Raw genomic sequence first — 27,407 nt, 5'->3', positions numbered from 1 at the left:
ACTCATCTCAAACAAATGACTTTGGCCAGCAAATAACCATAAAATTAATTAAAAGCAAGTACAAACATTTTATGATTCTGCTTAATTTCACTCCAGTGAAACTGTGCTGATAGGTACATTGAATTAATGGCTGCCAGCAGTCAGCAGCATCCAGAAGTGGAATGGATACAATGGTGCTAGAGCACACAAAATGGAATTGTCTCTCTCCCACATAACAAGAATAGGAAGTGCCATCATCTAAAACACTCTGTTGGTAGAAGGAGCAGGCAAACTTTAATGCATTTATTATATTTCTCAATTTAGACTGTTTATTTTTTTAAAAAAAACACATATGTATTGGCTTTTTGACATTTATTTAACAACAGGTCTAGTCATCCTCCAACTAACCAGTGAATGTATAAGGACCCTGTATAATATCTGTCTGGTATGTGATAAATCTCAAGTCAGACATTACAAGGGCAGATCTCCATGCAGAATAATTAGGTTGCTGGATTTTCCTGCAGTCAAAGTCAAAATGTGCCCAGTGACTGAGTAAAGGGAGCCTGCACATAGCAGCCTCAACCACTCAACAGAAGATTACCATATGTGGGCCAATGACCATATCATCACCAATTTTGTGAATGAAGCATCTTAGATCATTTGTGCACCAAGATTTGTGTCGGGACTAGAAAAATACCACATATTGGAACAGCGAGAGAAAATTTTAGGCTGCCACCCCAATTGACTGGGGATAAAAAAAAGATTGTTTCATAAGAGCCTGTCATTTAGAAACAACTAATGGGCATCACCATGCTTGCAGTTAGCAATTCTGTAGATCAGGAGTCTTCAAACTTGGCCCTTTTATGAGTTGTGGACTTCAACTCCCAGAATTCCTCAGCTAGGCACGCTGGCTGAGGAATTCTAGGAGTTGAATTCCACAAGTCATAAAAGGGCCAAGTTTGAAGACCCCTGCTGTAGATACACCTTCTGTTTAGACAAGGCAAGTACCAGTAGTTGGTGATTAATGGAAACAATCTCTGCTGGATTAAGAGAATGTCCAAAACTCTGCAGTCAATTCAAATGCTTCATACATTTACATCATACTGGAGTTCACACCTTAATTAAAATACTTGGCATGTTTTACACTAAATGAACTTGGTTTTTGTGATTCTGTTTTACTAGCAAATGTTACATTTTGAAGCTTAACTCTCAACAAATTCCCTTGATGGCTGGAGAACTCTGGGAGTTGAAGTCCACGCATCTTAAAGCTGACACGGTTGGGAAAGACTTTGTCTACATTCATCTCGCAACACAAACTATTTTCTAGTTACCGATTTCACAACTCCAGCTGGGCTGTTTTGGGGCAGATATTGGATTTTTGTGAGAGGAGAAAGCTATATATCAACTGTCACCAGAGGACACCATATACTATGTGGCATATTCATGACATCACCCACATGCAGTGCTTTAAGGAGAACTATTTGCCTATAAAACTGCCAACAAAATATGAACTCTGGAGCAGCAGACATCACTTGGAGCGATATTTCTCTCCTGGCAGTCTCACAACTCTGTAAACTTTTGAAAACTCAAGATTACTTTTCATAAAAAAACCCTTCCATATTCAAACATGTATTCAAATGATCCAACCAACTCCTAGAGACAATCTGCCATCATTCAAATTAATAAATATAAAATCATATCAACCTCTTACATCAATTTCTGTATATTTTATACATACATACATACATACATACATACATACATACATACATATATATATATATATATATATATATATATATATATATATATATATATATATATATATAGGTAAAGGTTCCCCCGCACATGCATGCTAGTCGTTTCCAACTCTCTGTTTCAAAGTCGAAGAGCCAGCGCTTGTCCGAGGATGTCTCCGTGGTCATGTGGCCGGCATGACTAGACACCAAAGGCACACGGAACGCTGCTACCTTCCCACCGTAGTGGTCCCTATTTTTCTACTTGCATTTTTACGTGCTTTCAAACTGCTAGGTTGGCAGAAGCTGGGACAAGTAACAGGCGCTCACTCTGTTACACGGCACTCGGGATTCGACCCGCCAAACTGCCAACCTTCTGATCAACAGGCTCAGCGTCCTAACCCACTGAGCCACTATATATATACCCCACCCATTCAGAACACACCCCACCCAATCAGAAGACAGCCACGCCTCCAACCAATCGGAAGACAACCACACATCCACCCAATCAGAAGACAGCCACGCCTCCACTCAATCAGAAGACAACCACGCCTCCACCCAGTCGGAGGACACCCCCACCCAATCAGAAAGCAGCCACGCCTCCACCCAGTCGGAACACAGCCCCACCGGCAGTTGGAAGGAAAGGAACAGACAGACCACGCATTGCTCCTGAAAGCAGCAGGAGGAATACTCCGGCCTGATGATGACGGATGGGATTTCGTCGAAACGTCGCCACAACTTTCTGAAGATGAAAGGAACGCGGGAAGAAACCCGAGACTCTAGACCTACATATATATATATATATATATATATATATATATATATATATATAGAGAGAGAGAGAGAGAGAGAGAGAGAGAGAGAGAGAGAGAGCATAAATTAGATTTCGTTTTGGGTGCTTATGAACCACAGCTAAGTTTAATTAATACTAAATTCATTAGTGCTGAACTATTCTCATTGGGACAACAGTGAATAAGAAGGGAAGTTTAAACATTCCCTTCTCCAGTGTTTTCCTGATAACTCAATAGCAGGTTTGTAATTAACTTTATAAAAAAAAATTCATTTGCATCAATGAGTGGGTTTCATTTTCTCCAGAGTTTAAAGTTTTTTTTTTATTGAAAAGTTTTAAAGTACAATTTTCCTTTAAAAATCCCCCCTTCCCCCTCCCTCCTCCCCCCCCTACCTCCCCCCCTCCCCTCCCCCCCTCCCCCCCCCCGACTTCCCAGAGCTAAATACAAGGTATATATATAAAAAGCAATCATAAACAATCATATGCTAACAACTATAAACTCTAAAATCCAACACTCTCTAGCTTATATAGGATAAGACAAGCCTTAATAATATCAAATATGTGTAAAAAGAAGCTAAAATAAGAAAAGAAAAGAAAGAAAAAAAAAAGAAAAAAATACGAAAGAAGACTCATTCAAATGCTACATAAAACTTCTTAACCCTATACTTGATCTGGATAAACTCAATCCATTTTCTCCATTCCATAATATAGCGTTCTTGCGAGTGATCTTTCAAATAGGCCGAAATCTTCGCCATCTCTGCCAGGTCGGAAACCTTTAAAGTCCACTCTTCTATGGTTGGCAGTTCCTCTTTCTTCCAATATTGGCCTATCAAAAGTCTTGCTGCCGTAATTAAGTTCAACATCAACTTAGTGTCCACAACTGTAGCGTCTGCAATTATTCCCAACAAAAAAAAGTTGCGGACAAAACTTTATCCTCTGTTTAAAAATCTTCTGCATATTCCACCAGACTTTTATCCAAAAAGCCTTAACCTTCTTACATGTCCACCATATGTGAAAATATGTTGCATCTTCATCTCCGCACCTCCAACATTTAGGCTGATAATTCGGATACATACTTGCAAGCTTTTTAGGATCTAAATGCCATCTATAAAACATTTTGTAAAAGTTCTCCCTTAGATTTTGAGCTTGAGTAAATTTTACGTTCCTCACCCAAATCTTTTCCCAAGTGTCCATTGTGATAACTTCCTGGATGTTTTGGGCCCATTTTATCATACAATCCTTAACAAGCTCTGTTTCCGAATCAATCTCTATCAATGCAAGATATATTTTTGATATGTGCTGGTCCCTGATTTCTAATTTGCTTTATCAAATTTTCATCAGTCATTGTAAAACCATTTTTCTGATCTTCTTTCCACCTGGCCCGTAACTGAGTATATTGAAACCAATTTTGAACAACCTTCTCATCTCGCAAGAGGCTATATGATTTCAAACACCAAACATTTCTTTCCAAGCTAAGGATCTCCTTGTACGTAGTCACATCATGTTTGAAGCCAGCATGTATATTTTCTATTGCGTGTTTTGGAATTGCCCACAATGGTATCTTGCAACTTAACTTATGTCTATACTTCTTCCAAACTCTCAGCAATGCCTGTCTTAAAATATGCACCCTAAACACGTTGTCTACCTTCTTATCATACAACAAATATGCATGCCAGCCAAACAACAAATCATGGCCCTCAAGATTTAATAACCTCCCTTGCGTCAAGTTAATCCAATCACTTATTCCTACTAATGCAGCAGCTTCATAATATAATTTAAAATTAGGCAATTTAAGGCCACCTCTCTCACGAGTATCCTGCATAATCTTAAGTTTAACTCGTGGCTTTTTCCCTGCCCACACAAATTTATTGATACCTCGCTGCCATTCCTCCAAATTAGAATCTTTCTTAAGAATCGGTATCATTTGGAATAAAAATAAAAATTTAGGCAGGACATTCATTTTTACTGCTGCAATCCGTCCCAACAAAGACAATTGCAATTTTTCCCAACTCTCCAGTTCTTTTTGAATTTTCCCCCATAGTTTTTCATAATTATTTTTATATAGCTTTGTATTAGAGGGCGACAAAATCACCCCCAAATATTTAACCCTTTTAACAATCTCAAATCCAGTTAATCCTTCTAAGAGAGCCTTTTGCGAAACTGTCATATTTCTGGCCAAAATTTTAGTTTTCTGTGTATTAACTTTAAATCCAGAAACCTTCCCATATTGTGTTATTATCTCCATCAGGTCCACAACAGAGTTCTCTGGCTGGGTCACTGTAACAACCAGATCGTCTGCGAATGCTCTCAATCTGTAGTCCTGATCTCCAATTTGTATCCCCTTAATTTTTCCTGAATTCCGAATTTTAACTAATAATATCTCTAATGTTAACACAAATAACAAGGGCGATAACGGACACCCTTGCCTTGTGCCCTTCTCAATATTACATGCTTCTGTCAAGCTATTATTAACTATAATTCGGGCAGTTTGTTTTTGATATAATGCCCTAATCGGTTGTAAAAAATTTTCCCCAAAATCCATTTTGTCTAAAACTTTCAACAAAAATTTCCAATTCAATTGATCAAAAGCTTTTTCAGCATCTAAAAAAATTAGCACCGCAGCGATCTGGTTGTTCCTTTCCAAAAACTCTAACACATCAACTATATGCCTCACATTATTTTTCATTTGCCTACCACTAATAAACCCCGTCTGATCCCCATGTATCACCTGTTGCAGAACCCTCATCAGTCTGTTAGCCAAAACCTTAGCAAATATCTTGTAATCTGTATTTAAAAGCGATATTGGTCTATAGTTTTTAACTTGAGTAGCATCTTGGTCTTCCTTCGGAATCAAAGAAATAAAAGCTGTTCTCCAAGACGGTGGCACCTTTCCCCCCCTCTGAATTGTCTGGAACAGTTCCTTTAACGGTTTTATCATCTCTAATTGTAAATTTTTATAATAGGCCGCAGTCAAGCCATCCGTACCTGGTGCTTTATCCACCTTCAATTCCTTCATTGCTGTGAAAATTTCTTCTTCTGTAATCAGTTGATTAATCCCCTCTTTTTGTACTTGCGTAAGAACCGGGATGCTAGCATTCTCCAAATATATATCAATATCTTTTTCATTAATTTCCTCTTTAGCATATAGTTTCGAATAGAAATCCACAAAAGCGTCCTTAATAAGGTCCTGTTGAAACACAACCCTTCCTTTGTGCTCAATCTTGTCTATATTAGAAGCCCTTTGTTTTTTCCTCAATCTATAAGCTAACCATCTACCTGGTTTATTAGCGTTGCAAAAAGTATTATGCCTGGCAAACCGCAAGTTGGTTGCCACTTGGTCAGCCATTAATTTATCAAATTGTCCTCTTAACAGTCTAATAGCCTCCTTGGTCTTCACATCCTCTGGGTTCAAAATCAAAGCCTTTTCTTTTTCCTTTATTTCATTCTCCAGTTCTTTCCTTCTAGTTTCCACTGCACGTCTATGTTTGTTATTCATATATATCAACACCCCTCTCATATAGGCCTTGCTAGCATCCCAAACCATATCCATAGAGGTACCCTTATTCATATTAGTCTCAAAAAAATCCTTCATCCGCTGTTTGCATTCTTCCACATTTCTCTGATTTCTAAACAAATTCTCATTTACGCGCCACGAGCGCCTGTTTCTTTTCTCCTTATCAATCTCTAACCAAACTGGACTGTGATCAGAGATAGTTCTTGCACAAATCTTCACCTTTTTGGTCCTCCAAAAAAAATCATTAGTCAGCAAAATAAAATCAATCCTCGAAAAAGATTGATGTCTATCAGAATAAAAAGTATAATCCTTCTCCTGCAAATGTCTCTCACGCCAAATATCTCGCAATTCCAGGTCATCCTTCATTTCAAAAAAAGATTTAGGCAGTCTAGCATGGCCTGGAATGCGCTTGAAAACTCCAGCCTTGTCCAGCTGTACATCCAAAACACCATTCCAGTCCCCCATAAAAATAAAAGATTTATAATCCAACTGGGTAAGCTTTGTATGTAGTAAACTAAAAAAGTCAGCTTGTTGTTGATTAGGTGCATATAATCCAACTAACAGCGTCTTTTTACCTTCTAACAGCAGCTCAATCATAACATATCTTCCATGCTTGTCTGCTTCGACTAAGTCTGCTGTTAAGGCACTTTTAACATAAACAACCACTCCATTTTTCTTGTTCTCTGCAGAAGCAACAAATTGCGTACCCAACCTCGAGTTCGATAAATACTTTTGATCCAAAACTCTAATATGCGTTTCTTGCAAACATATAACATCTATCTTAAATTGCTTTAAATATTGAAAAACTTTCTTCCTCTTCTGTGGTGAATTTAGTCCATTAACATTCCAGGTTAAGAATTTAGTTGCCATGCATATCCTCCCAAAGCTCTTGGAGCACAGCTTTGATAGGACTATCTTCTTTAGGCCGTGCTCCTCCCACTGCTTGGCTATGAGTACGTTGTGAAGATTCTGAAGACTTTTGCTGGTCTTGTTCTTTTATTTTCTTTGCTCGTTTTAAAGCAGCACGCGTTACCCTTTGCTCTCTAGGATCGTCCAAGGAAGTTATAGCTTGATCCCCTCCAGCACCATTATCCTCTGTTTCATCCTCTTGATGTTCTCCTTCTCCAGATCCCTTTGCAGCTTCCAGAAGTGTTAATGGGGCTGCTTTTAAAACATTATTGTAAAAATCACGCGCTTGCTTCACAGTAATCAGCCGATACCTTTTACCTTCATGCATCACCATCAGCCCTTCTGGAATCTCCCATCTGAACCTTATATCTCGTTGCTTGAGCTCTTGCACAAGAAATGTAAAGTCCTTCCTTCTCCTTAAAATCTTTGGAGGGATTTCTTTTAAAACCAAAACTTCTTGATCAGCAATCACAACTTTAGCATCATAGGCAGCTTGTATAACTTCATCTCTGATTTCTCTTTTTGCAAAGTAAACCACCACATCTCTAGGCAACTTTCTCTGTCTGGCAATCCATGAATTCACACGGAACACTTTATCCATAGCTGCTCTTATTTCAGATGCTGGCTGGTTCAATACCACTTCGAGAGCCTCAGAAACCAGCTGCTTTAAATCTTCCTTAATATTCTCCTTTAAACCTCTGATTCTAACAGCAAACTGCATCTGGTAATATTGGGCAAGGCTTAACTCCCTTTCCATTTTGTCTTTTAAATTTTCATTCTCCCGTACTTTTACTTCTAATATTGCATTCTTTTGGGTCAAATCATCCACTTTTTCATCTAAATCCTCCACACATTCCGCCACTTTATGCACTGAAGACAAAATGTCTACCTTCATCACGCTGCACTTCTGTTCCATCCTCTCTTCTATTTTCTCCTCCAGTTTCTCCAATTTCTCCTCCATCTGTGCAAATTTATCACCCATTGATTGGTTAATTGATTCCAGAATTACCTGGGCATGTTTATCTAGCGCATCTCGTAAATCCTTCGGTGTCAATACATCAGGAGGATGCAGCGCCTGTAACGATGATTGTTGCACCGGAGAAGATCCACCGCTCCGAAGAGTTTTAGGGGGAGGTTTAGTCGCCATCTTTAACTTTCAATTGTGACGCACTTCACTTAAAGTTTAAAAAGTCCACCAAGCTCGAGAGTAAAATAAAATAATCCTCTTCACCTTTTCCTCTTGTACCGCTCTGCCTGCTCCCTTTAATCCATAGTCCTTTCTTCAGGCAGGGGTGGTCGCAGACGCCTGGCTCTGCTCCAAGAAATCCGGAGCAGAGACGCCGGCCAGCTGGGAGCAACCCAGGCTTCGGGGGAGTTCAATCCTTCAGCCGCCCAAGCTCCAAGCTCAGGCGGCCCCGGAGAACTCAACCCCTACCTGGGGCCTCACCCCCTCCTCTTCTCCCGAGGAGGGGGCTTCAAAATCGCCCGAACAGCTGATCGGCGCTGTTTCGGGCGAAAAAAAACTCAGCTGAGCCGCGGGCAGCCCGGGAAGGCTGTCTCCGTCGCCGCGTTTTTTATTTACTTCTAAGTTTTACTAATCACCCTGGAGCTAAACATCTTTCTGTGTGACATTTAACAAACCATAACTAAAATTCATATAAATCAAATTAAAAACAGGGGGAAAATGTTTAATTGCTGCACTGGAGACAATTTTTGTTTGCCTGCAGCTGGGAAGGAACACTTTTAACTCTTTTCATATGAGTTGTTTACACGAAATTGTCATTTTTCTTTCTGAAAACCCCAAAACAAAGATTTTTATTGCTAATCAAAATATTATACAACAGCAGGTACTACTGTGAAAAATTTACTTACAGTTTTAAAATAGACTCAAAATAAGGGAGAACAGCATCCATCAGCAATGTTAGTATTGGAATTAGGTCTTTCCCATGTGGACCTCTTAACCTTGATTGTTCATTAATGTTATATGTGTGGGTACTGTTCCCATTTGATCTCAGCATTTCCAACCTAAGAACCTCTAAATGGCTTTTTGCTTAGACCAAATTTTCCCTAATGTCTAACACAGTCAAATCTCACTCAAGCAAAACAGACACTAGATGGAATACAAAATACCATCATTCAAATTGTTGGCTTTGCTGGATAAATTATCAATGTCACTTTTTCCTTTTTCCTTCTGCAGGTAGCTGATATATGACAATGGGTAGGAGGAACTTGATAAATCCACTAAGCTGAAAGCAGGCCTGTTGCAACCATCTCCATAAACCCTTTTCCCTATCCCTTCAGAGCACAGTGTAACTGAATTGGTGCAAAATCTTTCTACCTTACATCATCATCATTCATTATTCTAGCCATTGTCTGTCCACTGTGGGATGAAGGCCTCTTCCATATGTTTCCAATACGGTCCTGAGTTTTGTTTTGTTTTGTTTTGCCAGTTTGCGCCCACAATACTTGCTGATATCATTGATCCATCTTATTTTAGGCCTCTTTCATGTATGCTTTTTATCAAGTGGGATCCATTCTATAACTGCCTTGATCCACCTGCCATCAGTTCTTCTTGCTATGTCACCAGCCCCTTTCTTTTTCAGTTCTTTCACTATATATATATTATTCATATATCTACCTTAGGTAAAAGGTAAAGGTTCCCCCGCACATGCATGCTAGTCGTTTCCGACTCATTTCCGGTGCTCATCTCCGTTTCAAAGCCGAAGAGCCAGCATTTGTCCGAGGACGTCTCCGTAGTCATGTGGCCGGCATGACTAGACGCCAAAGGCGCACAGAACGCTGTTACCTTCCCTCCGTATGGTCCCTATTTTTCTACTTGCATTTTTACGTGCTTTTGAACTGCTAGGTTGGCAGAAGCTGGGACGAGTAACAGGTGCTCACTCTGCTACACAGCACTCAGGATTCAGCCCGCCAAACTTCCAACCTCCTGATCAACAAGCGCAGCATCCTAACCCACTGAGCCACCGCGTCCCTTATATCTACCTTATATACTTGCAAATAAGCCCACCTGCAGGTAAGCCAGCCCTCATTTATCATGACATTTTAGAAATTTGAGGGCCTGCTTATCCATGGATGGGCTTAATCCACAAGTATATACAGGAAATACGAGTATTTTTTAAAAAATATTACAATAATGTATATACTCACAAATAAGCTGAACTCAATTTCTTCAGTATATTTTGGCGCCAAAAATTCTCTGCTTATCTGGTATATACAGTAAACTATCACCTGCTATGGAACTTTGAGTTAATGTAGGATAGTCTGAAAATAAATGGGTTGGTAATTTGTTTCTACTTTCTCATACCCTCATTTCCTTAAATTTATTTATTGAAGAAGGTGAGCCAACCATAAACTCGGATAAAGTTTTTATAACTGCAGTTCCCCTTCCAAATCGACAGACCCATGGAAGCAAATTGCCAAGTACCATAGAACATCATGCTAAATAATTCTCTTTCTCCCTTCCTTCATTTTCCCTGGCCTTTTTAATACCTTCTCTGTGCATTTTCCTAACAATTAGAGAGGAAACCAGAAAAGCAGCTCAAAGAGCCAAAATTGTGGGCCCCAGTTGATCAAGACCACAGAAGACCGATAACATGGAACATAAAAAAAATCAAATCAAAATAGAAGGCATGTCTTTGGGGCTGAAAATTCCATAAGGCAGAGAGATTTTGAATGAATCTCTGAATACCTGCAGACAGATTTCTGATTGTAGAGATCAGTCTTGTGCCAGAAAGCCCCTCGGCTAAGAGGTTTTAAATTATTATTCAAGTAAGGCTGAGAAGTTCACTGAAAGGTTATGTTTCTCCTGCCTCTTTTAAACTGAAATACTATATTTCTTCTCACAACATTAATTAGATAGCTGAAAATTAATTTATTCTTTAAAAAAAGACTGTTTATTTTTTTTACCACCTTTTAATTGATTCCTGTTAGAGTGGTAATAATAAGAAAGGAAAGCATATATAAAGCCCTGTAAACAGAACAATGGGAGGGGTAACATAACAAAGGCAACACAAGCATAAGAAGAGCCATGGAAGCAGTAAAGGTTTGGAAAGATTTTTTTAAAAAATCACCAGAGTTCATCTAAAACAGGGGTGTCAAACTGCCGGCCCACGGGCTGGACATGTCACATGGAAGCTGCGCCCACCCCAGCTCCAGCAAGGGGAAAAAAGTCACGCTATGTCATGACACATCACATGATGCAGCAAGTTTGACACCCCTTATCTAAAACATCCAAGCAGATTCACCATGGCCAGTTCACTAGATATCGCTCTGAGGATTTCCATGCTAACAACAACAACAACAACAACAACAACAACAACAACAACAATAACAATAACAATAACAATAACAATAACAATAACAATAACAATAACAATAACAATAACAATAACAATAACAATAACAATAACAATAATAGAGTTGGATGGGACCTTAGAGGTCTTCTAGTCCAACCCCCTGCTCAGCAGGAAAAGTTATACTGTTTCAGACAAATGGTTATCCAGTTTCTTCTTTAAAACTTCCAGTGTTGGAGCATTCACAAATTTGGAGGCAGGTTGTTCCACTGATTAATTGTTCTAACTGTCAGGAAACTTCTCCTTAGTTCTAGGTTGCATCTCTCTTTGATTAGTTTCTATCCATTGCATCTTGTCCTAGCCATTCTGAAAGACTACCCAACTTGAACACAATGAAGCAACTCTTGTAGATGGGAAGTTGGGAGAGCAGCAGATGGAGTTGGACCTACAGTAATTCATTGCTCAGGCTAGTGTCCAAAGAGAGTGCTTCTTTAGGGCTAAAGGTAGAACCGTCCCTGGTATTGAGTCAGTTGATTTACTGGTGTGGTCTAAGGATATCTACTCTGGAATAGGCTGCTGTTGGGCAAATCTTGGAGGGGCCTTGGGTTTCAGGAAAGTTTAAATCAAGTGCTCCAGAAACTGCTTTGTGAAGCAAAGGGTCTTTCTTCATTTTGATTGGTGAACCAGCCACATCATTTTGCTGTGCCTTTTGTAATACCTCCTCTGGGAGCTCTAGTAGCTGAAAGAAGACTGGGTGGCACAATCTTGGTTTAATTAAGCCAAATCACACAATCTATTTGTCTCAGCAAGATCTGTGATTCTCCATAATACAGAGTGCCACATCAGGGCAAATCTAAGCCATCTTGCACAGGAATAGGAAACCATCTTATGCCTTCTGAATGCTTTGGGTTCCTCTGGTGGTGGTAAGTATATCTCAAAGCCAGCAAGTATGGGAGTACCAGCGAATAAGAAAAGCTACCAGCCAGAGGACAAGACTCAGACCATAGAGAGAAAATATACTTTCAAAGGATGTTTTAGCTATAGTTAGACACAGAGGCTTGCGTATTTTTTGCATTTCCATTGCACAGTTACAAACAAATGTGGAATTTCATGTGGAGGTGACTAACAGGATCTCAGTGTTTTTGCAAATGTTACTTTGGCTGCACACATATAAGTTGGTGAGGCATCGTGGGTGTCCTGTGTGAGTATAATTCTGCACATAAAATCCAAGAAATGCTTGAATAATTCTGAAATGAGCTGGCACAGCCTGTCATGTTTCATTCTCTCATCACTTTGCCCTGCCCTATAAGTTTTATTCTTGGGTAGTAAATTGTTTTTTTTCTGATTTCTATTCTCTATGAGTAACTCTAGCCTTTGAGAACTTTGGGGAAAGTAAATTTGGATCAAGAATAAGAAAACTCTTGTGTTTGTGTATAGTATATGATCCAAGTGTATCAGAGGTTTGTTAGGTAGACTTGCAAGTTTACCAAGGTTTTTATTTATTTATTTTTGGATATCTCAACCAAGTCAGATAAAAATGCTTACCCTGCAATTTTCCACTTCAGATTTGGTTCAGAGCCTAAAACTGCTTCAAGTGAAAGGAAATGTATGAGAGATTTTTGATAAACAGCTGCAATGTCTTAAAATATCAACCATACTAGCCAATAGCCCCCAAGACCACATGATGGTATAGAATTCATTGGGTTCGAAGGAATGTTGCTGGGATGAAGAGCCAAAATTCATGTCTAAATTTATTCCTCTAATCATATGTTTTAAGCAATTGTACAGATTTCTAAACCTTTGTCTGTAATAATTCATTTCCAAGATATCACCTGGTTGTCAGATCTGGAGTGACTAAAGTCACTAATCAGTGCTTCACTTCAGGGTTGGCTACAGAAAAAGGGTTCAGTCTCCAAAGCTATTCTGCATAGCGTCACTGACGTGAACATCATATCTCTAATTGCTGAAAGAGTGAAATGGAACTCTTTCCAGTTGGCAGAGCTACTATGGATCTTGCAAAACTGCCAACTTGGGAGGGGTGTATTTCAAAGAACAGGAAGGAGAAAGTATGCTGCTTGAAGTACAGTCCTTCATCTATCCGCCACCCCACTTCTGAAGCCCTGCAGCTGAACTAACCAGGAAAGAAAACCATCCTGCAGCTCTACTTATGAATAAGAATTCTGCTGCTATTTATTTATTTTATTTTATTTTATTTTATTTTTGCAGATACAAACTTAACCTTCAAGGAATATAAGGTTCTCCTTTCTTTAATGGTTGCTCAGAAGTGGGAAATTCACCTTGTGTCATTTTTCTCCACCCTGTGTATGACAAACTGTACCTGCCATTAAAGAGTCAGCCACCAATCTCTCAAAAGCCTAAGTCACCCTGCGAGCAGACTAATTGATAAATTGGAAGGCCTAGAATTCTTCCCCGAGTGAGGAACACAAAAGAAGCTGGACCGATTCAAATATTGACGAATTCCTAACAATGGGAGACAGGTCTGCATAGTTTCTTTGTATGCCAGTCGATGGATATCAGCCTTAGCTGGACCAAGAAAACTTTTGGGACTTGTAGATGGCTAGGTAGCAATTGTGAGAATTTTAAAATTGCACATCTGGAGGAGGCTCAGTAGGAAATAGACTCCATGAATAATAGATGGGTGTATTAGGTAATTTGGCTGAGAACAGATGGACCTGGCTTAGCACTGGCAGATTTCTATGATTTGAGTCTGAAAAGCCTCAAGAATATATCACTATCTTCACTATCTTCAAAAAAAACCATAAGTTTTTCCAGGTGGGAGAAATTCTACTCGAGCTAGGTCTACACATGCACTTTGCATGCACATACAAGACACATGGTAAGGTATGTAAGATTTAACCTGCAAAAATGTGGCAACCATGAAATGATAAAGTTCAGAAGATATCCTTCGCTGCTACTTAGGGACCATTTTAATTTTTGTAGCAAATGTCTGGTAGCATTCACATGCTTATCAACCAGTGTTTCCTTTTCTTGTTTTGGTTATCTAAGGGAATCAAATAACAGTGTATTATATTTTATTTTTTAAAGAAAGTAAATTTCATATTCTAACATTTTCATTTAACTTTAGCTTGTTATTTAAAGATTTTAATGTCCAAAATTAAATATGTCCTTGTAAGGGAAAAAAGACTCTTGGCAAACATTATTAACCCTTATAGATTATTAACAGTGCTGAAAAGTCAGTTGTCAGTGTTCTAACAAACATAAGAAGCACTGAAATCATTTTCTTTGAGCCTCAGCTGACAGAGTCAAATAATCTATATATGTGCTCAACGGATCGTAACTCAGCTAAATGGATATGGTTTTCATGAGGGCAGGAAGAAAACACTTCTCTGACTTTACCAGTGAAATTCCTGCCAAATTTCAAAGTCTTTCTGTAAGGGAGAAAGGTGCTGAGCCCTTCAAATGAAAGGTCCAAATCTGGCTCAGGAATTTTGGGATTAGAAGTCCACGAGTCATAAAAGAGCCAAGGTTGCCTCCCCCTGACTTAGAAGCAAATCACTCTGAGAATCTGTGTCTGATAAGTGGGTGCAGGTATCCTTGACTTACAACAGTTCATTTAGTGACTGCTCAAAGTTACAACAGCACTGGGAAAAAAGTGACTAATGACCATTTTTCACTCTTACAACCTTTGCCACATCCCCATGGTCATGTAATCAAAATTTGGGCGCTTGGCAACTAACTCATAGTTATGATGGTGGCAGTGTCCCAGGGTCATGTAGTCAACTTTCATGACTTTCTGACAAGCAAAGCCAATGGGGAAGCCAGATTCACTTAATAGCCATGTTATTAGCTTAACAACTGCATTGATTCACTTAACAACTGAGGCAAGAATGGTCTTAAAATGGGGTCCAATTCACTTAACAAATGTCTCGCTTAGCAACATAAATTTTGACTCAGTTGTGGTTGTAAATCAAAGACTACCTGCACTGTTTAGTAGAAGTAACTATTGTGTCATGGGAACCTCCAAACACAGCTATATAGACCCAGCCAATGAGCACCAAAGAGATCTAGCCTTGCTTGGACTCAGCCCAGCCAATGAATGTTCCCTCCCCCACCCTGCCCTGCAAATGACTCATCTGGGGTTAACATACACTTATCCAACCTCTAGAGCAGAGATGAAGTACAAGAAAAATGTGAAAATGGGGCCTGCCTAATGCTCTGTCTCTGTAGCTGTTTTGGTTTTCACTCCCTGAAACTATACAGGGAGGTGAAAAAAAGGGGCAGGAATGGGTGAGGGATTTCCTATGGCCCCTTGATTCTGTCTGCAACCACAGGAACAGGGAGGGAAAGAGAGCCTTTCTTCCAGTCTCCATAGCAACAGCTGGGAGGACTAAGATCAGGATAACTGGCTGGCTGCCCCCATCATCCCAAATCACGCCCCCCCCCCGCACATAAAAGTGAGCAAACTGAGTGAAGAGGGAGATCATTGGGTCAGATGTGTCATGGAAGCAGGAGCCGAGTATAATATAACTTAGTCCATGGTCTTTTTTCTCTCAGTTGTAACTTGCAGAAGGAATAAAATATCTTCATTTTTGGGGGGAAAATAAACAAGGGGGAAATGACAGAATTTAATAACATAAATGCCATGTGCAAGATACTATCTCACCACTGCTGTGAGGAGTTATTATTTTAATGATCTCTGAACGTGCTTTCGATATTCCTCTTCTTGGTGCAGGAGCGAGCAGTCTATCGTCCATGGAGCAAAATGCAGCTTCTGACCAATTTTAAGCTTTGTGGCAATTTTCAAAAAACAAAGGTGCATTTTTTTTTGTCAGAAACAAAAGCCAAAGAGTGCATTGGAAAGTTCTCTTATGTCCTAGTCACCTCCCAGTTGGACTACTGTAATGTGCCCTATGGGGCTGTCCTTGAAGAGTATCCAGAAACTTTCTAGATGGACACATATTACACCCCTGCTCCATGAGCTGCATTGGTTACCAGTCTGTTTCCAGGTTGAATTCAAGATCTGATTTTGACCTTTAATGCTCTACATATCATGTTCGGGATTCGACCCACCAAACTGCCGAGCGCCTGTTACTTGTCCCAGCTTCTGCCAACCTAGCAGTTCAAAAGCACGTAAAAATGCAAGTAGAAAAAATAGGGACCACTACGGTGGGAAGGTAAAAGCGTTCCGTGCGCCTTTGGCATCTAGTCATGTCGGCCACATGACCACGGAGACGTCCTTGGACAAGCGCTGGCTCTTCGGCTTTGAAACGGAGATAAGCACCGGCCCCTAGAGTCGGAAACAACTAGCACGCATGTGCAGGGGAACCTTTACCTTTACCTTTATATCATGTTACTCAAGGGACTTCCTCTCCCTAATTACATCTGCCTATCCCACCATATCCAGCAGAGAGAGCATGGTGCAAGTCCTATGAACTGGAGAACTTTACTTGGTGGGTCCTAGGCAGTGGGTCCTTCCTTCCTTCCTTCCTTCCTTCCTTCCTTCCCAACCTACCTCTTGCAATAGAATTCCTGCTGGCTTCTCCATTTACGTTGCTTGTGGGAAGCTTGCAGTTGGGGAAGCCAGCAAGAGGTTGCAAGTCCAAGGCCAGTAAGAGGCTGCCCTTAAGTGACTGCTGCCAGGTGGGGAGGGAGCAAGGGTGTGTGCAAGGAACAGGTTAGAAAGGGTGCATTGGTGTGCACAAGAGATGCTGTGCAGGTCATGGAGGCATGCAGGTGAGTGGCATGGATCAGGAAGGATGCATGAGTACACCTTCCCCTGAGACATTTTTTTAATAGTTTTAAAAATTCCAGGTTTTTACTGTACACCAGAGAATGACTTCACATTATGTGTTATAATTTCATTATAAGATAGCTAGGAAGCATACCCACACTTTAGAAGCTTAAGTGTGCATCTTCTGAGTGAACCCATGTAATTTCTGCACACAATGAAAGATTTATGTGTGGTTGTCTAAGTCTAATTCAGTAGCAAGAATTACAAACCCAAAGCCTCCATCAGAGAACCAGGTATGATAATGAATAGTTACAGTTGACACGTTAGCCCACAATAGATAGGCCTGGAGGTTATTGGGGGTTAGACCAACACATCTGGAGGCACCAGAATGGGGGGAATCTGTTTTAAAGTATGGTTCAAAGCATGATTCTATAGAAGCATTCCAGAAGGGTTGTTTTTTTTTCTAAAATTTTAAGAGATTCACTATCCATCAAACCCTTCCATAAAGGTTGGCCCTGATATATTTTTTAAAAAAATAAATACCCAATGTAGGGAAAAGAAGAAGCTGGAGAAAGACTGTAGGGTTGAGAAGATTAGTTTAACCTGCTGTAATCTAAATCTGAGCAAGATGCTAATAACTTATTTTCCTTGATGCTAATTAATTTTCTCTCCTTCAAAATATTACATCCTCTTCTCCACAAGATCAGTTTCATGACTCTCTAAGTGACAAAATATTGAGGAAACATCTAAAGTATTTTTACAACAAATAGATGTTTAATCCTGACTAAACTGAAAGATGCATGCAGTGTACATGTGCCCAGTGACCCCTAGATAAATAAATGTGGACTATAAAAGCAAAATAAGAAAACCAACTCTATTTTAGCATAATGAACTTGGTCCAACCAACCAGCTGTTATATTAATTTGATCTTGATTTGTATGTTTGACTGCTCCCTGTGAAAAGCCTTCAATGAACCATTTTATTCTCTTTTACCCTAGAATAAACGTGATCAGTTTGGTTATACACATCCAGATAAATATGTCTTAACTGCATTTGACCATATTTAAATTACCCAGGATTTGCATCCTGGGATGAAGCACTGTTTCAAACCATTAAGAAAGATTATTGCTGCTTTGCAACTTAACTGATTTACTACACTTTGAGGGGCAACCCTCATTTCTTTGGCCTTTTCCAATTCTGCCAAGGCTCTCTTTCTTGCTTTCTCAGGCTTGGCAGCTCTTTCAACATATTGCAGATCTGTTATATTACTTTTGCTACAAAGAACCCTGAAGTGAGATGAGATTTACAGCTAAATGCACACAAGAATACATCAATACAGCAGACATTTATGGGTCAAGAAAGGAATACCGCACACAACTCACCAAGATTCTTCTTTCCACATGTATTCCACCTGATACAAGTGGGGTGAGAAAGCAACCTATTGTAAACTGCTGAATAGGATTTTCTTCATTCATTTCATGCAGAAGAAACCATACTGAAAATATATATATCACTGGAATAAGTGCTTTCCTTTTAAACCCATTTAATAAATATCAATTACAAAAGATATCCAAATCTTGAGACCCAGACAATAAACCATAGCAGGAATGGCAAAGCTGTAGAACTCCAGATGTTTCTGAATTACACTGACCAGTCAGGCAGGTTCTCCATCTATCAACTGCGTGGAAGGGTGTATCAGCCAGTCATATACAATAGCAGTTCATGGTCTAGGGCAGAGTTCCCCAATCTTTTTGGCACCAGGGACTAGTTTCTTGGAAGACATTTTTTTCCAAGGAAAGAGGGAGGAGGAGTGTGCAATCTAGATCCCTCGTGTGCACAGTTTACAGTAGGATTTGAGATCCTATGAGAATCTAATGCTTGATGATCTGAGGTGGAGCTGAGGCAGTGATGCTAGCACTGGGGAGCGACTGCAAATACAGATGAAGCTTCACTCACTCACCCTCCACTCATCTCCAGCTGTGCGGCCCAGTTCCTAACAGGCTGCTGACCAGTCCGTTGCCCAGGGTTGGGAACCTGGTCTAGGATGCCCAATGCTGTCTATAGTTCTTTCAGAAAGCATTTCCAATTGGTCCCCCACAGTTTTGGCTAAACCACCTAGAAATAGTGGGAATTATGGTCCCAATGTATCTGGAGGGAGTATGCTCTATCCTTAGGCTTCCAAAGTAAATATAAGAGGATCAGAGGGAAAGATATATCAATATTTCAAGACTAGAACAAAGCATGGAATCACCAGCTGGGATTCTCATGCAATCAGGACCAACCTTACGATTAAGCATAATGAAAAAATTGTTTTGTATGGCAGATTGGGATATGTAGTGCAATGAAGGCTAGCCTTTATTCATTGACACCTGATTCACTGTCCAGATTTGGTTCTACAGAGACAACCTTGATTGCAGATTCACAGAGTTGGTATTTATTTATGAGATGATTATGACATCTACTTGGATAGACAACTCTCAAAAGCATTTCATTAAAAATGCCAACATAGTGTGGCTGGTCAAAGGTTATCTGGCCACTGAGGTTGAGTTAATACCTAGAAGGGCTTTGTGGCATGTAGGGAGCAGTGAACTGTCCTCTTGACTTAGAGCAGACATGTCAAACTCACAATGTCACATGACTTCGTGCAACATATCGGAGCTTTTTCTCCATTGCCGGCAATGGGGTGGGCGCAGTTTCCTGCTGATGCGTCTGGCCCATGGGCCGGCAGTTTGACACCCCTGACTTAGAGAATAGATCTTTCTACCACTTCAGATGCTATGTTCCCTTGGCCTACTCCAGTATAGAGTTGAAACCAAGAAAGTCTTCCATTTTAATGTTCTTGAAGAGCAAATGGGTTCTGCATAAGGCCAGAAGCTTTTTTGTCTCTTAACTCATAGGTGAGTTCTCTGAAGCAGGGGTCTTCAAACTTGGCTCTTTTATGACTTGTGGATTTCAACTCCAAGAATTCCTCAGTCAGCGTACTTGTCTGAGGAATTCTGGGAGTTGAAGTCCACAAGTCATAAAAGGGCCAAGTTTGAAGACCCCTGCTCTAAAGGCAGAGAGAATGAAGCCAGCTTTCTTTGGTTGACTTTCTCTGGCCAATTTATTTATTTATTTTATTGGATTTATATACCGTCCTTTCCCGAGGTTGATACTCCTTGGTCATTATGTTGATCATGAAGGACAAGAATAGAGTCTCCTTTTTTTTTTTTTGTCCTATGCAGTCTTCCTGATGGATGAGACAGCAATCACATGATAATATAATCATTGTTTAGGTCTGTGAAATACAAGCAGGGTCATGTCTCTTTTCTCTTCTCTGTGGTGTTAGTGACAATGGAAGCTGTTCTTTTCTTTTGACTTTTAGATGGTATCAAAGGGAAGTAATGGGGACCTGAAGAATCTCTCATCCCATTATAGTTTGATTCAAGATCATGTTTCTATTTAAGACTTAAAGCAAGGAGCTGCACACTGTCACTCAGTGACTTGAGATAAGGCAGCAGAAGAGCTGGATTTTATCAGCTAAGCATTCAAAATTTGCTTCAACTTTATAATACGACATTCACTAAAGTAGAAGAGATAAGGCATTCCTTGTAGTTTTTCTAAGAGGGAAAAAGGGAAGCAAGCAAGTCATAATTTTAACTTAATAGCAAGGGACCAAGGAAGCTGTTTCATTTGATACTGATTTTTTTCCCAGTTTTATAAGACACAGCTTTGAGACTATTATCCAAAGATACTGCTGTTTTGATAAGAAAGGAAAAAATGATTAAATTGGCTATTCAGTATTATTATGGTTATAGACCAGTAATCTGCCAAGGAAGCCTCCAATTTCTCCCACAATTTAGCTCAGGATATGGAATCAAACATGGTTTGAAGTCTATGAAATCAACAAAGATGGAGGCTGTGTTGCAGGAGGAATATTTTTAAGTTAGGTCCAGTATAAAGCATTGACTGAGGGTAGATCAGCCTTGTAGATAGGCAGCTTGGTCCTCTGCAAGCAATTCTCATCGTACATAGACTTTGCTGATAGTTTTTTGAGAATCATCCTTTTATTTCTATTTTATATATAGCGACAATGATCACAAACCCCTCAATCCTTGGTGACTTAGTCAACAGTATCAATGTGGGTAATGAATGAGACCAGAAGAGATTGTTTTTAATGGTCTCCAGAGCGATTAGTTTTTTCTCTGAAGGATTAGAACTTAGATATGTTGCAGCCACTGTATAAAGCAGGGGTGGGGAACTATGGCCTTTTTATGGCCTGTGGACTTTAACTCCCAGAATTCATGAGCCAGCTCAGTCATTAAGGGGCCATAGTTTCTCACCTGTGATATAAAGGGATACCTTTACATTTTTTATATCATTTTATATCCCTGAACATTGTAAGGCGAACTTGTAATATGTATTATGCCCTGTATAATATATAAAGGTAAAGGTAAAGGTTCCCCCACACGTGCGTGCTAGTCGTTTCCGACTCTAGGGGCCGGTGCTCATCTCCGTTTCAAAGCCGAAGAGCCAGCACTTGTCCGAGGATGTCTCCGTGGTCATGTGGCCAGCATGACTAGACGCCAAAGGTGCACAGAACGCTGTTACCTTCCCACCGTAGTGGTCCCTATTTTTCTACTTGCATTTTTACGTGCTTTCGAACTGCTAGGTTGGCAGACGCTGGGACGAGTAACAGGCGCTCACTCTGCTATGCGGCACTCGGGATTCGACCCACCAAACTGCCGATCTTCTGATCGACAAGCTCAGCGTCCTAACCCACTGAGCCACCGCGTCCCTCGTATAATATATATAATATATACCTCAATTCAATTTTATTTTCATGTTTTGGTTCACTCACACTACATAGATGTCCTGCACCAATTGTAACATCCTTCAGCACAATTAAATTAAACCATATGTTTTCCATGCAATTGGCAGTTTAACTCATCTCTTGATTTAAAGATGGGTAATAGCCAAGTCTTACAAATTGTTATACCCTTCTGCCATATGTTATCTTTGTTCATTTCCTTTCCTTGATTGCAATTCTTTATATTTAATGGGCCTTTTGGGCTAATTGCTTAAAACTGTGATTAAGATATTACACTCTATCATCCCACTATTCTCTACTGATAAATTATATTTTAATGGGTAAATTTGAATTCATTCTGCAATCTTTAACCACTTAGCTGGACATTAAATCTAAAAGGTCCGTGAGAATTACTTCTGAATAAACACACTGCTATATATATATTCTTTGTTTTTCACATTATTCTCCATCTGGGGCGGGATGGGTGTTTGTGTGTGTGTGTGTGTTTGTGTGTGTGTGTTTGTGTGTATGTGTTTGTATTGAGATTTTGGTAGTAAACTCTTATACTGCCTTGACTTAACTGGATTTTTGATTTTTGATTTTTTTTTTTTATTTTAATTCCATTTATATCCCGCCCTTCTCCGAAGACTCAGGGCGGCTTACAAGCTTAGCAGTAGCCTTCATTCTATGTATATGCCTGCTTATTAGGGCTTTCACACACACCCCAGCGGCATTATTACAAAGTCAGCTTAATTGCCCCCAACAATGTTGTTTTGAGTTAAAACAAGTACCAATTTAGCTATTGACTTCTTACTCCCATTTTCTATAGAATCTTCACATTTGGTTTCTTTTCTTATCCCCATCCCCATCACTATTCATTAGCTATTTTTCAATCATCCATTAAAAGCAGGATTTCTTGCCCAATCTCTGCAATCTCTATATTTCCAGTGGCTTTAAAAGTGTTCTTCATATCCTAGCTTTCTGATAAAACAATACATTTCTCCTTGCTAACAACATGTAGAGTTGAGGTTCCTTTTTATTTATTTAGACAGAGCTGATTCTTATTAAATGATCAGAGAAGACAACTTTCATTTTAGGATAATTGAGTGGAATAGATTCAGAAAAAGTTTCATTAAGTGGGACAATTATTTTTGTTGGCCTGCTTGAAAATTATGCGTGCACTGCAGATATGTATCAGTGTTAAATTGGTCAAAGCAAGAAAGTTTACATCCTAAGTCATGGGGAAGAAATATTGGAGAAGCCAGTCATACATCCTTGAAGAAATAACAGCTGCTTAAAGATGCTCATAGATCATTTCTGCTGTGACCTATTATAGACCTTGCAGACAATCTACTTCCCTTATTCCGCAGTGTAATCGTGTGTATCTTTTAACAATGATAATAATGATTTTTTTAAAAAATGTTTTTAAATTTTGCACATTTCTTCAATTTTTATAAAGCTGACTTTTGTAGCGAAATTGCTGTATCAATTAAACAGTTTTCATGATAATCCTATTTCTGGCCATGTTTATAGTCTCTTCCACCTTCTTACTTATTTTTGTATGTGCTTGGACTTATTTTTAATAACTCCACAGTGCAGAAGAGACAGAGGTTCTATTCTCTTTCAACCTGGAACCTCATTGGGGACTTTGGATAAACTGCTCCGAGCCAACCTCACAGGGTTGTTGTACAGAAAAATAGGAGTAGGAAACCATTCCATACTATAAAGTATGTTACTTTGAGCTCCTAAATGAAAAATGGGACATCAGTCTAACAAACAAATAAATACCCCCCAATAATTAAAATGAATACTAATAACCCCGGCAGCTACATCAAAAGAGAAGTGAATACAATGTCATAACACAATGCGCTGATTACATTTTAAAACAGCTGATCTATGCCTTCTGTATATGGTTCCTCTCATATCTTATTTGTACACTGTCATGGCATCTGTCATCCAGTTCCCATATCCTCTTCTAGCCATAGTAAACCATTTGGGAACAACTGGGGAGGAATTCGTTTTGTTTGCTACTTAATACAATAGTAATATTTGAATTAAAATGCAAATGAAACATAGCCCTCCTTTGAAATTCAGCCTTTTCCAATTTGTTCTGAGTCACTCTTAATCCCAATCTTAGCGAAAATAAGCAGAAATGCTGTTATGTAATTTTTTTTGTGTTCATTTGTTATAATTCAAGAAAGAAGGTAAAGGAACAAAATTGATACAAATAGATACTTCAAAGAGCATAGAGAATAAAGGAAGAGAAATGGTCACAACCTCTGTGAGGGAATGGAGATCTCATCTTGTCAACAATCTTTTAAGTTTGACATTGCCTTGGAAGCAGTGCTTTTTTTGTAAAAGAAAAAGGGTGCCGGAACTCACACATGTCATACAACCTGCCTTGCCTACCCTATGAGGTTCTATCCAAAAAAGATGCCGGAACTCCGTTCTGAGCGTTCTATGAGGAAAAAAAGCAAAAGTAAGGAAGTAAGGAAAATCAAGAAACAGGTATAACAGATGTTCTTTAGTGTTTGGGATAGAATCTTGAAAGCCTATCCAATTATCTTCCTACCCTTCCTTATCCTAAACAAAATCAAGATGGGATTGTTTTGAGTTTCTTTCACATACTTTTCTCTTAGGAGTCTTTGGTGCTTTCTGAGCTTGGTGGTTTTCTTGCAGATGTTTCATTGCCAAACTAGCTAACATCATCAGTTGTAGAAGGGAGTAGGGTTTGCTCTTAGTGGACTAGTTTATAAAAATAAGAGCAAAGCCCACTGCCTTCTAGCACTGATGATGTTAGCTAGTTTGGTAAAGAAACGTCTGCAAGTAAACCACCAAGCTCAGCGAGCACCAAGGACCCCACAGTTCAGCTCTGAAGGACAAATGTTCTCTTCAATCTTTCTCTATCTCAAGAGTAATCTTTTTTCTAAAATTCCTTTTAATGGTTCACCCATTCCCCAGGTAAGATTAAATTCTTTCACAACTTCTCTGGTCTTATCTCCACATTTTAGGTGAGGATCGTAGCACCGCTTGGTTTACTGGGCCTCAGGAACACTTGTGACTGGCACTGTGGAAATAAATTGGTCTGAAATCTTTGACTGGACATCTTCAGATGACCTATGTATATGAAAGCTATGTATATGCATAGCTTTCCTTTTGAAGATATCACTGCCAAATATAATGCCAAATGATGAAACTCAACATTTAAGCCTATCACAGGTATTCCTTTATGTTAGCAGTTCCAAAGCAAGGATTCCAGTTCTTTCTACCTTCAGGTTCACCCTTTTTCATGTGGTAATAAATGTATTCTCCCTGCCCCCTCCTTACACAGATTCAGTCAAGAACTTATAGCCCAGTAAACCAAATTGTTTATATTCACTGACCATATATCACAGATAATAAAACTACAATCCTGACCTAGTACTAGTACTACTCTGGGGAATTTATATACAAATTAAATTAAAACTCTCGTGTCTGTCTGATAGTTTGTAACCTTCAAATGGGCAAAACAGTGCATCACAGAACAATAATTTTTGAATCAACATATCTCAGACTAACTTACAGAATGCATCCAAAGTCAACAGCCCTCCAATTGGGATGAAATTTGGCAAAGTTATAGCTACTTCAATGTCACCATGCCTCCCAACTATACTATACCTGACCCAGAAACTTGTAAGTTGTGTAGCACATATCCTCCCCCTTTTTCCTCCCTCTCCCTGTCCCCTGCATTTGGTCAGTTGGTGATAAGGTCCAATGGGCAAGCTGCCATTGGCTGCTTTGAAACTGAAATTGAAATTTGAAATCTCTTAATGACAGTGGCTATGAGGGAAGAATAAGGGAGCAACATGGTGGCCAATTGCCAAGGTAGGAAAGATGGGGAGTGCTGAATGGGAAAGCTTTCTTCCCCCCTGGAAGGACACACCAAAATAGGATAACAGTTGTTGCAGTACACAGCTCATAGGTTGTACCTATAATACAATTTTGTATGTCATTCTGGGCAGTAATTCTGCTGCCTTTTTAAAAAATGTGTTGCTTCCTTTTATTGAATTTTTTATCCATGCTGCTTTAGTTGCTTTGAACTAGTTTAAACTAGTTTCATTTTGTTGCTTTGTTGTTGTCAGAGTCTGCTTTACAATTATAAAAGTAATCTTTAAAAAAAAGAAAGGTAAAAAACAATGACACTATTTCAAGATGTATTTATATTTCTTTAATTATATTTTTAGCACTGGGTGGAAGCAGTTGGCCTTGAAAATCAGGCTATAAATATCTAAATAAATGTTCCCTCCCTCTAGTGTGAAGCCAGTCATGATATGTGTTGTGTTGTTCTGACCTCTTTCACAGACCACAAAGAGTTAACTGACACAAATGAACATCAGTCTCCCAAAATAGAGGAATAAGACACATCTGCTTTTTATTTTGAGTCAGAATTTCTACACATTGTAGATTAAATGTCTGCATTCTATCTAAACAGAAAGAAGCTCCCATGGGCTGGTTCAAACGATGCTTCCCTCTCCTCCCTACTTTTCCTGAGAAGCAGTCTTAACCTACTACAAGCACATATTTACATGGGGAAATGCAATGTGTGAATTGGTACATGAAGTCAGCCTCAACACTTTTGCTTGTGAGACCAAGTTTGCAGCTCCTGCAGTTACAAAAAAATCAAATCTATTCTAGCAGCAAATTCCATATTTACACATTCTACTTCTCCAGACAAATACTAGCTGAAAAAAGCTTCCTCACTTCTCATGTTAAAAAACACAAACTATTGTTAGTGTTCTCCAATGTGGACCCTGCAAATATACTCCCATCATTTTGATTTAATATGACATGAGATTTCTGTCAGATTAAACCAAATAAATTTGGAGGGATTAGGGAACGCTGAATTAGGCAATCACCACATCAACATGACATTTTTATGAATTCTTCTCAATCCATTCCCTGTTCCCTACTACTTGAGCTGCCTGCCACCTCTGTGCTTCATTTATTGACCCATTCAAAATTACAGGAGCACTGAAAAAGTGAGGGATGACCATTTTTTACACCTACGATCATTACAGCAGTTCCATGGTCACATGATCAAAATTCAGATGCTTGGCATGTATGACGGTTGCAGGATCTCCCGAGTTCATGTGATCAACTTTTGTGACCTTCTAACAAGCCAAGTCAGTGGGGAAGCCAGATTCACTTAACAACCGTGTTACTAACTTAACAACTGCAGTGATTCACTTAACAACTGTGGCAAGAAAGGTCGTAAAACGGAACAAAATACACTTCATCAATGTCTCACTTAGCAACGGAGGTTTGGGGCTCATTCGTGGTCATAAATTGAGGACTACCTCCTATTGTATCAAGCAGGCTGTCTTCTGCTCTGCCTTCTTTTGCAACGGTGCAGTCAGGACTTTTCTTGCGCCCCACCCAGCTTCAAAAGAAGACAGAGCGGAAGAAAGTAGGCCCTGTCTGTGGATTTTTCAAAAACTTCTGAAAACCACTTGATGCAATGTTTATTTTCCATTCTTAGGGTATTTTGTGGGTTTTGTTTTAATACTGTTTATGATTCCTATTTATCATTGTCAGATTTTTTTTTTAACTGGGGCTGTTTTAATGGTATATTTATTGTATGTAAGCTGCTGGGAGTCTTTGGGGTTACAGTGGGATAGAAATATG

Source organism: Vipera berus (genome assembly GCF_964194415.1).
Source record: "Vipera berus genome assembly, chromosome: 3".
NCBI lineage: Eukaryota > Metazoa > Chordata > Lepidosauria > Squamata > Viperidae > Vipera > Vipera berus.
This window is presented reverse-complemented; position numbering follows the sequence as displayed.